The 11,710-nt window shown below is 38.0% G+C and overlaps 1 protein-coding gene across 2 annotated transcripts in view; it reads left to right on the top strand.

The window, feature by feature from the left end:
* Positions 1–8,080: 8,080 nt before the first annotated feature.
* unc13c (unc-13 homolog C (C. elegans)) overlaps positions 8,081–11,710 on the top strand; it is a 118,244-nt gene continuing 114,614 nt past the window's right edge. For both annotated transcript variants that reach the window (XM_088412518.1, XM_088412517.1), the window contains exon 1: positions 8,081–8,525. The gene's annotated coding sequence lies outside the window, so the exon portion shown is untranslated. The remainder of the gene's footprint in view (positions 8,526–11,710) is intronic.

Genomic DNA, 11,710 nt, shown 5'->3' with positions numbered 1-11,710 from the left:
AAATTAAAGAATCAGTCGTAGCATCGCCCTGAGCATGCAGCAGGTTTCCTACGTGCCTATTCATATCTTTTTCATGTTTTTATACAGGCACAAAAAAAAAAGAAAAATGTAACCCTTATTTATCATGTATTATAATTATTAACAAGGGACGTTTGGATGAATTTTAAAGGTTTAAAAACTGTTTCAGGCTATACATATATATATATATATATATATATATATATATATATATATATATATATATATATATATATATATTATATATATTATATATATATATATATATATATATATATATATATATTATATGTATATAAATATTTATTTATTATTTTTATATATTTTTAAAAAAAAATTTTTTTTCATTTATTTCCAAGTTTTTTAAATTTATAATCATTTAATATATTCATTTTGAATAAAAAGCCATCTAAATCTTACACATTGTCACTTAAAGGCTATACATTCCACTGAACAAAAATAAAAACATTTCTGATGAAATATCAGTATCCTCACATATATTAAATAATTAATTGTTTTGAAATATAAAAAAATAAAAAACTGTCAGAAAAGGCCAGGTCATTTAATGCTGACTTAAAGGTTGTTTTTTTTTTTTTTTAAAACAAAATATTTTAATTTATATATGTATAAAAATACATTAATATTTTATTTAATTAGGCTCATTCTGCCGTGTTATTTACAATATGTTTAGTAATATCAAATTAACCAAATATTCAATACATACTGCCGTTATGTTTCATTTGTATTTTTAATTTCATCCTTTGTAATAACTCTTTTAACCTAACTTTTTTTAACCAATTGTTTATGATGTTAATTGGTAAAACAAGTATTTTATTCAAGCAATGAAAAACATGACGTGTTCTAAATGAAAGCAACAAATATTACAAGACTCATGAAAATGAAAAAGCAGGTGCCTTTTGTTGAGGCTCTTTTTACAGGTGTACCTAATGAAGTGTCCAATAAATTCTATCAACAATCCTGACTTGCAAAATCTTTTTATGTGATGAAATAACGTGATAGGAAGGTGCCCATCAAGGTAGCTGAAGGCCGCATACATTCATGCGGGATCCACTGGGTTATCTTCAAGACACCCTGGCTTCCTCTCATCATAAATGAAACAATATTTTCCTTTGAGCTGAGGACCACGTGATGGATTTAGTGCTACGTGAGCCCTTTACACTTCAACACAGGGATTTGAACCTCGAAAGGACCAACATAAAGGCCATCTGCTTGTCTCATTAGCACTGATGTTGCTGCGTTTGCGCCTCCAGAGGATGAAGGTCTGTCATGGAAGACGGTTGAACGATATATACTGGCTTTTTTTTTTCTCTCACTGTGTGTGTGTTTCTTCTGGTTTAAGATGAAAGCTTCATGGCTCTGAAAGTGTGACCTTGGGGAGTGCAAAAAGTCATGGTGAAAGACAGTCTTTGAACATGAATTGCCTGTGGTTTGGTTTTCTGATTCTTTTTTCATGATGCGCAGTATTTAGCCAAAATATTAGAAAGGAAGATGCATTATGCATTTTGTTTGTTATTAAAGGTGTTTGAGTAAAAATCTCTACTTAGACCCATTCGCTTGAACCCATTGATGCTGTTGCTGTGGAGCCTGGCACACAGTGAGATAAAAATATGATGAGGTGGTATTGGTTACATGAAGAAATTGATTGGAAAAAAATTGACCAATCTGGTTGGTTGTGACAAAAAAGTTATGAGCTTTGTTGTAAAATTATGTATACTGTATTATTTGGCCAAATTCCCTGTACTGGTCAATAGGTTCACATATTCATGCCCCAATATAGATATACAAGGTTTCGAATTTGAGCTACAACATTGCTTGTGTGAGTAGTCTTGTTTCATATTTTTCAATATTAGGCAGGGTAGGTACATGTAATACCCTAAATGGCTGTCTATTGGGTTTCCTGTCATATTCTTTTATTTGGTGGGGATGGGTGAAAATTTTAAAATGACCAATTTGTATGGGTTAGTCTAGTCTCATCATCAAAATAGATTAGTTAAAAACAATGCCATTAGTTTTTTTTTTTTTTTTTTTTTTAACCAAATCCATTGATTTGTTTATCAGTGAAAAATGAATCAATTATTGGTAAAAATGATCAACCCACTTATTGGGATTGATTTAATCTCCCTTTCTGGGTTTTTTGATTCAAAACAACCCATATTTTGGCATTGTTTTGTACAGAACAACTTAGTAAATAGGATCAAATAGACGCAAATATCTGGTTGGTCATTCATTGACCCATATTGAGGTTACTTTTAACCCCACTGTGTTTTTAAGTGCATACTACACATAAAATCAACAAAAATCCATTTTATCCATTGTAGCCCCATCCAATAAAAACATAAAGAACTTCATGGAGGGGAGACTGAGCCTCAACTGGATTCAGTGAAAAAAAATACACCTATAAATACAAATATATATATATATATATATATATATTCATAATACCTTCAGTCATCTATATGTGGCATTGAATACATTGCCAAGCAGAAAAAAATGTATGAACGCTTTACGGTCAATCAGGTATAATGCTAGCCTATGCATTTTATATTACTCAGTGATTCTCTCCTTGGATTTTGGCTTTGCAAATGAATAATCATAACAACCACCAATGGCAAATATGAATGTTTCTGCTTGATAGTGATGTAGTCATGTTGCCTTTATTGTTCATAAAATACACACGATAGTTTGGAACACTAAGCAAAGCTCTTTGGGCCCGTTTGAGTTAAAGTAAATGAATGCTTATTAAATCCAGTTTAAGTGGTTTTGGATGGAGTTTAAATGGTCACTGGAGCGCAGCAGAGCTGTTGTGAATGTTTATTTCTTTATTTTTTTACCAGTCCTGCAACATTTCAACATCGGGCTGCAAATTCACTGTAATAAGAGGAACTGCTATGGTTTATTTCCCCAGTCAGCAGCAAAACGCAACGCTTGAAAACAACTTTAATAATCTGAGAAACGATTCGAAATGAACTCAATATGGAAACAAAGGATGAGGTTTAATCACCGCAGCAGATCCTGATGGATATTTGTGTACAGATGTCCCGCTACAAACAAAGTGAATTCAGATATTACACAGCAAGATGGAAAAACACACAAAACGACAAGCGAGAAGGAATTGATTTCCACCGATGCGACAAATATTTCACAACTGGATTCCTCTATTCTCTTCTCTCTCAGTCACAACTAATCTTCTCATTATCCCACTCTGGATCGCATTAGACTTGGTGAAGCATGGAACAATACTCTTTTGCGCTCTTTGGCTAAGTGTTTATTTATTTATTTATTTATTTATTTATTTATTTATAAATCATTTGGGTCAATTTGTTTGAAGGTGCGGTCACAGCTCTCACCAGCAGGGGGTAGAAGGGGGACGCGCACAGTTCACGTCGCATCCTCCCTCTCCACCGAAGATCTTCCCACATCTTGCCTCCTCCCATGTGACAGCGAGGGAATGAGGAAGGTGGGTTGTGACTTGGCTGGGAGGCCAGACAATTAATGGCTGCTGGAGGAAGGGAAGCTGACAGAGTGGGAGGGGAGGATGGGGGGTGAGGGGGATTCAGTCACGTGACACCTCCATTTGTGGGAGTAAACACAATATGAATGCCTCAATCAAAGCGGGGTGCACACCGATCTCTCACACTGTCACTTCTTTTTTCTTATAATATGCCAAAATATATTTTAAGGTTTGATGACTCTTCTTATGGGGCCACTATTTACTTTGTACAAAAACCCAAATAGCATTGGCTAAAATGCGTCTTCACTGCACAGATTGGACGCACTGTTCGTTGGCACGTCACACTTGAACTATAACTTAAAAATTGTGCTGATATGATATTGATGGTATGATTTCTATTCGATTCCATTTATTGATAATATTTATTTAATGTGCACCAATTGGAGAAGTGCTTGGAGAAAGACATTCTATTCTTTTCTATTCTATTCTATGTTAATATTAGAAAAAAAAAATGCTCACACTCTTTTATCCAGCAGCATCTGGATCTAGCATGCAAAGGTGTGAAAGGAATCCTATATTAGGTTGTTATCATTATGTGTTTATTTCTTGTTTAGAATAGCATGTATTGCTATCCATCTTTGCAGTCCTAGTTCATCTTGCTCCAATCCTTAGATAAAGCTGATGGTGCAGGAAAGTGTGAATTGAAACCTTGGCCCAGCTGTTTTCGGCACCCGGATGGCTCTTTTTGTTATGTCTTGTATTGCGTAATTCTTTGCTGAATGAATAAAAAGCAGGCGGGGACGGCTTGGCTCCGACGGCTTTGGCGAGCATGAGAGTGAGAGCCAAATGACTTCTTTGCCGGCAAAAAGAAGTCAATCTTGGTTGGTCTGAGTTACTATTTTGCTTCTTAGCAGCTGGACTTGTCTTGGTCTTCTTTCATAGATTCATAGTGTCCAAGTCCATGTGATCAGATCAAGATGGTACTCTAGGTTGCAATATTACTGTTACAACCAAGGTTAGACCACTTGTGCACTTTATTTTCTTCATCTCAACAGCAATACAATATATTTACTTGAATACAAATACATTGTACAAAGTTTGAAGTAATTTCTTCACTAGTTAGGATCAAGAGTTAATTGATAAATAGCACTGGTATTGTCACAAACAGTTTCTTCAATAAAATAGAATATATAAACAAATATATTTTACTATGATCCCATTTAATTGCATGCTCACTTGCAAACATTTTGGGTGTACTGCTGGCAAAAGGTGCAAAATTGTGGCAACATTTGTCTTTGAATTTTTTTTTTTTTTTTTTTTTTTAGATAATGTTAATATGACAGAGTTCACCATTGAAAATTTCAGAGCGGACCAAGAGTGCAAAATCAAGTTTGAAGTGATAGAATTGGAAATGTCAAAAGGAGAGATGAAATGACCCAGATGTACGTATATGCAGTGGCGGAAAGGAGTTTCATCAAAGGTGATAACAATGTTTGAAAACTCAATGTAATTGACTTAACTCCACCTTAATTTGATCATCGTTGTGATCAATTTTGTTACTGACATTTCAAAAAACTCCACTGTAAACGTTTTCACTACAATATGTAGCTGGCACCCCAGTGTGTCAGACTGGGAATTGGATGATGCAACATCAGAAATTGTTATTCGACTCAGGTTTGGTATATAACTTTGCGTTTACTAGATTAATCTACAGTATTTGCATAAACTCCTCCCAGAACATCAAGCTGAACTGCTCAGCAATTTGCTCGTTAAGCAGATACAATCCTGGGTGTGCTCCATCAGTAGATCATTTTCTTCATATATTTGTGTGAGCAATCATGTTTCCACACATTTTTGCACATGTGGATTTTCTGACCTTGATCGCGAGGAAGCATTTTCAAATATTTACCTCAGTTTTTGGTATGTAGGCCAAAGCAGATGCCTTAATTCATTCTCCAACCTGCCTCAGTATTTTTAAAGGTGTAGCATTTCTATCACTACAATTATAATTGTGAAATTCTATATTTACACCATGACACTGGGTTTTATTTAATACACCAGAGTGCGTCCATGACTAATGTGCAAGGCGAATGAGCAATTAATGTTGACGTAATGAGAATAGTGCAGTTGTGCGTATGCTCTGTGCAAGTGTGTCAACATGGAGGATTAGTTTTATGAACACGGGGTTGGCTTGCAAAATAAACTCAGAAGTGGAAATGTTGAAACTTTTGATAGTATAGCAGTATTTTGTCAATGATAATGAAAAAAAATACATTGTTCTATTTACTCGTGCTTCAGGGAACAAAATATCTGGAGCTACTTGTCCAACAATGTTGCTTGGATACAAAGCACTTTCCTAACATTAACAGGAATTTTCCTGCATATGAAAACTGGAGACCTGCAATGTACTAAGTTTGATGTTTTTTTTTTTTTATACTGCAATCGCTGTGAGTGCAGAGACATATTGAAAACAATCAAAAATTGCCATAGTTTTGCACTCTAATTTTGGTGACATTCCCACTGTAGCAATTGTATGAATGCATGGTTGAATATGCAAGTAGTATAGATTGCGAACCCATACCAGTGTGTAACCCAAACACAAGAGTAAAGATACAAAGCTTTTGATTTCATTTGCTTGTTTGAGCCATTCAGAACTAGAAAGTGCTGGGATTTTTTTCCTGTCTCGCTCTGTTATTCATTACTGGTCTGGATCAAGGTTTTGTCCAAATGTTGACATATGGAGACAGCCTACTGCACTTAGCGCCTTTTCTGATTCATTAGTGCAAGATTGTGCCAACTCCCGTTTGGCTTCTCTGCCCACAAAATATCCCAGGAAGTAAGGTTGAGTGTGACAGAAGGGTTAGAAAGTCAGTAGAGCATAACTTGGGTGCCATCGAATCCTGCATGTCAGCATAAATGAACGCATCCTTCAAGTCGTATTGATAGATTTGAAAGATGTTTTACTGAGAACGCGGATGCTCCAAACTTGTTCAATCTCATCCATGTTCTTCGCCTCTTTCCTTTAGTTAACCACGATTATTCCCAATCAGGATCCAACATCTGACTCTGAAGATGATTAAGGGACTTCATTTGTGAAATACAGCTAGCGAAATGAATATCCTATCATCTTTGGCAAAATCTGAGGAAAACCTTTAATGATCGAAAAATAAGGAGCAAGAACAAAGAAATCCCTGCCACACAAATCACAAAGAGATAAACCCCAAGATTTTATTATGGCCATGAAACTCACCATCACTCTCCTGCAAATGTACAAAGGAGTGTTATCCAACTGTAACGCTCTGTGACTTTATTATTTATGACCTTGAAGTCTTTTCATGCAAATATTTACGGTACTGTGTTTGAGGGGGGTAAAAATGCACTTTCAAACCATTTCATTTTCTCAAAAATCCACAGTGCGCTTGTAACCTGCTGCTCCTTATGATTGGATCTCCATCCATCCATCCATCCATCCGTCCATCCATCCATCCATCCATCCATCCATCCATCCATCAAACCAAATGTATTGCTTTTTTGTGCTATGGCAGGGATAGTGCATTTTTCTTTTTAAAATAGATCTAATTAATTTGAATATGAAGTATTTTTTTGTAAATTGTGTCGTAATAACGCAAAAATGGTAGTCCTTTATTTTCCAATGGTAGTTCTTTATTTTTTGGAGTTTTATACAGATGTTACTCTGACCCTGACAGGCCAGAAATAAAACTGTTATAAATACACTAGTTCCAATGTTTAATGAACCAGACATGGATTTCTCAGCAGCCAAAAGGTTTGAATTGTAATCACAGTGTATAAAGATAAGGGATTAGTAGATGTACATCGTTGAAAGACGACTGTGCCAAAAACTTCAACACATCTTTCTTCAGTTTCAAACTGGCAACATTCAGATTGCTGTAACTTCATCAATTTTTGAGCTAACTCCATGTATCATATGTCATGGTGAAGGAAATTAGGTTAAGAATTTAAATATATCTGATATTTTGTGAAAACGCATCACATGTCTTTTTTCTCATCCAAAAGGCCTTTGTGCTGGTTAGGAGGTACTTAGAAGAATGTATTTTCCCACTGATGTACTCCGTGAGAAAGGGTTACTCAACTTAGACAAACTTTTGAATAGTAGTGGAGTTGTGTGTATTATAATATATCTTGCAGTGTGCAATCAAATGGAACATTAAAAGTAGGTATGTTTGTTCTTTTTTGTGACTGTTTTTCATTTGAATTTAAAATACTTACCGTCGTGAAGTGCTCTCTGCACATAAAATTGGGTTATGTTGGTGTAAAAGCCAACTCCCTTTAATATCTTTAAAGTAATATTTTCACACAGCCTTTATGAAGCAATCCAATAAATTTTCAGCAACGCCGTTTCGGTCTTTGCACGGGAATAGGCAGACTTGCGACGAGTGTTCCACTTGCACACCTCGGTTGGTGCTGAGAGAAGGGGTGGCAAGAGAGAGAGAGCAAGCGAGCAAGAGAGAAAGGGGGAGGATGGTGAGAGAGTGAGTTTCGTGCAAGGGAGGGGACAGACATTCTCCAAGCAGGGGAGCAGAGCCTCAGTCTGGCCAGCAAGGAGGAGAAGCAGCATCAGCAGCACCATTGCTGTCTGCCTCTCCCCCAATTACTACCATCACTCCCACTACTACCGCCACCAGTCTGCATCCAGCTTTTGGACTATCCACCCTCCAGGCGAACAAAAGAGGAGAGCTTGGAGTGTTTTTTTTTTTTTTGGTTTGGCGAGGGGTCAGAAAGTGAAGCATGCAGGAGGAGAGACGCGGAGGCGCGACTGCGGGATGCGTGCGGTCTGACGGGCGCCCGGCGACCATGATGCCGCTGCTGTGAGAGGCTCCCGTGAGCTGCGCACCCAACCGCCCTCATCCCCTCCCTCTCCTCTCCCCTCCTTTCCCTTTCCTCTCCTCTCCTCCCCTCGCCAGCATCGCCGATCGGCACTCAGTTGAACGCAGGGACTCGGAAACATCACCATCACCAGCCCGCGGCGTCCTGCACAGCAACTTGACACAAACAGGTATTTCTTTTCTTTTTTTTTTTTTTTACTATGTCAATGCGTGTGTGTGTAGCTTCTCCATACATGCATTTGAATGAATGGGCTTGATCCCATATCTTGTTCTCACCACCATCCATCCACCCATTGTCTCTCGGTGGCCCCGTCATAGCATCCATGACATGCTGCTTGACCGGAATGCGGAGGGATCATGTAGCTTCCACCCATTTTATTCCAAGAAAAACAAAAACGGTGCACATGCCTTGCATCCTCTCTAGTGCAGATGCAATGACATGCGTTTCGCCAGCTCCTCAACCATTGAAATAAAAATGAAGCATCGTGTTGATTTGGGATTTGCTTTATCAGGGAAATCACAAGGTTTAAAAGGAAGGCACTATGATGTGAAGATGCCACCCCCCCTTCATCATAGTGGTGTGCTCCTCTCCCTCTCTCCCTATCCGACGAGTGCAACAGAGAGCAATCATGCACATGTGTGTGCATGCATGTGCGAGATGCGACGCACACGCCCACATTCATCCACACTCCGCCGTAATCCGCGATCATGTGCTCCCGAAGACATGACGTAACACGCATGCATATACAGTAAATGGTGTGTCGATCCCCTCCAAACCCGCACATCCTAAAATATGAGCGTAAATGACCCCGTTCTGCCAATTCGGAGAAATGGGTTAGCAAGAGAGTGGCACATATATTGTAAGGCTGTGACACATGGAGTGTTTCCGAGTGCAGTGTTGATCAGATGCCCCTCAAGGGAAATGGAGGAAATGGGTCCCTGGATATTAGTGATGATGGCCTCGGGCATGCTGGATGGAGTAGGTGTGGCCGTGGTGGCTTCCCTCCTTGTTTTATTTCCTTGGGAGTTTTCTCAAATTTGAGGGGCACTAGGACCACAGGAATTCCTCACACACAAGCAAGCAACTTTTTTTTTTTGATTGCTTGACCTCATAAATCAAGATTTCTTTTTTTTGACTAAGCAAATAGCATGAGTCAACAGCATGGCTCCAGCTCCCCATTAATGTTTGATTGTAAAGTCAGGAAAAGGAGTACAGTTTGTTTGAAAACTTTAATTGATGAGCGAGTATAGCTAATGAATTATATAGAAGATGTCATTTTTCCCACTAATAGAAACAGTTATCAGGTGTTTTAAAAGGGACATTATTGACCTATGTACCACATTAGACATATATTATTAGGACATATTAGGACTTTAAGAGTGAAAAAAGCCGAAAGAAGAAGAAGAAGAGTGAAATTACTTATATAAGTACGTTAAATCTGCCTTTTTCTGAGTGAGCCATTGAACTGATTGAAATTGGGTAAAATAACCAATGGCAGCTTTTCACGTTCACCATTATTTGTATTCTGAACACAGAAGTTTAAAAAAATCTCTTACTCCGGAGGGAGTGTCAGAGTTTCCAAGACTCTAATAACACCAGTACAAGTAGCGAGATTTGTTAAGGAAAAAAAAGTGATTATTTTGTGTGTGCCTGGAAGGCAGGCAGCTGACTCAGGTCTTCGGCTTTAATTATTGATGTTGACTTATTGGTGCTTTAGCCATATTGTGCTGAGCAGTCAGGATGGTCATGTATGTTCTGCTTTCCTGTGTCGCGTTAAGTTCCATCCACATCATGGGACCCTTCTGTGGTGTGATCACAAAAAACAAGTAAAAACAAAAAGCCCAAACAAAATTAAATGGAGTTCTAGTCCCATGGAAGATATCAATGTGATTTAGAGTATTTGGCAGACAGCACTTCCCTTGACATTTCTGGCAGACTGAGGGGATTTCCGTTTATGCGTCTGACAATTTGGTGGCAGAAAGTAGGCTAATACTTTGACGAGCTAAAACCAGGTGTAAATTATGGTGCAAGTGGAGTAGCATGATTTTGGTGGATTTGATTTAAAGGTGCTTGCAGACAGATTCTGATCTCCATCCATGCGTGTGGGAAATGTCATTGCATTTCTAGAATATGACAGCAGCACATTTTAACATTGTGGAAGTAAGTACAGTATTCAGTCAAAAAATCCTCAAAGAATGAATAATTTATTAGTAACTTTAAACACATTTTTCTTGTTTGTATATTTATTCATTTTAATCAAAGTGGAAAGTCAACTTGATAAAAATAAAACTGGGAATTTGCCCAACAATAACATTAATGGCCACCATATCTCTTTGCCAACCTAACTTTAGCACATTTTAAGTTTTAGAGATTTCCTTGGAAATTAACTTATTGCCTCATTAACTCATTAAACCTTCTCTTAGGTTTAATGGTCTACATATGTTATGCGTTTTAGGGGATGTGACACCATCTTAGTGATACTGTGACAGCGACCAATAGCAGACCAGCATCTTAATGACGCGTTGCTGCGCAGGCAGTTGGACACGACCAGAAATTAAAAGCAATTTCTTAGAAACGCCTGAAGAGGGAGGCAAAACAACATGAACGCAGCCAACCCCACAGGTCATGACAGTTGTTGGTGTCGTAAAGCGGGAAGAATGCCATGAAGAGCGGGACGAAAAAAACTTAGTATTCCACTACGTAACTTGAAAAAAATGTAAGTGAGGGACGCCGTAACCCGAGTGTGTACTGAATCAATATAGGGCACACTGGGTTTAAAGTAGCACCAAATTATAGGGTGTATTACTAAACATGAAGGGAAACAAATCATTACAGCAAATCAGTCAAACTTTATTCAACATCAACAAACATACATAATGTAGACTTGATTAGAAGGCACACTGTTGATTTTTGTGGAAAATTTAGGAATTTTAAATACACTTTATTGCCCCAAATAATTACAGTAGTCAAGCTTGATGCGGCAGCACCTCAGATGGTTGCAACCTAGTAGTGCAGGCCAATTTTCTTCATTTGCAATACAATCGATTCCACACAGCCAGAAATATTAACCATCAATAAATCCATGTAGTTATTATTATGCCTGTCGCTGCTGCGTTCAGTGGACCACAATGATGCAGCGGACAGTGCGCGGTCCATACTAAACGACAAATGTCTGCTTCTTAAACTCTTCATACTGAACCGGTGATGATTTATACTCACCGGGATGCAGGATTAGAAGCTCTGATACGCCACTCATGTTATGCTATAGAGATTGACCAATAGGGCAATCGGGGGATCAGCTCCGCTGTAGGCACTGTTAGATCATTTCACATGTCCTAGGTATTATGGCTGGGA

This window comes from Hippichthys cyanospilos, chromosome 4 (genome assembly GCF_059441005.1).
Source record: "Hippichthys cyanospilos isolate Australia breed blue-spotted pipefish chromosome 4, RoL_Hcya_1.0, whole genome shotgun sequence".
NCBI classification, from domain to species: Eukaryota; Metazoa; Chordata; class Actinopteri; order Syngnathiformes; family Syngnathidae; genus Hippichthys; species Hippichthys cyanospilos.
The sequence above is the reverse complement of the archived record's forward strand: the minus strand, read 5'-3'. Positions and strand labels throughout refer to the sequence as shown.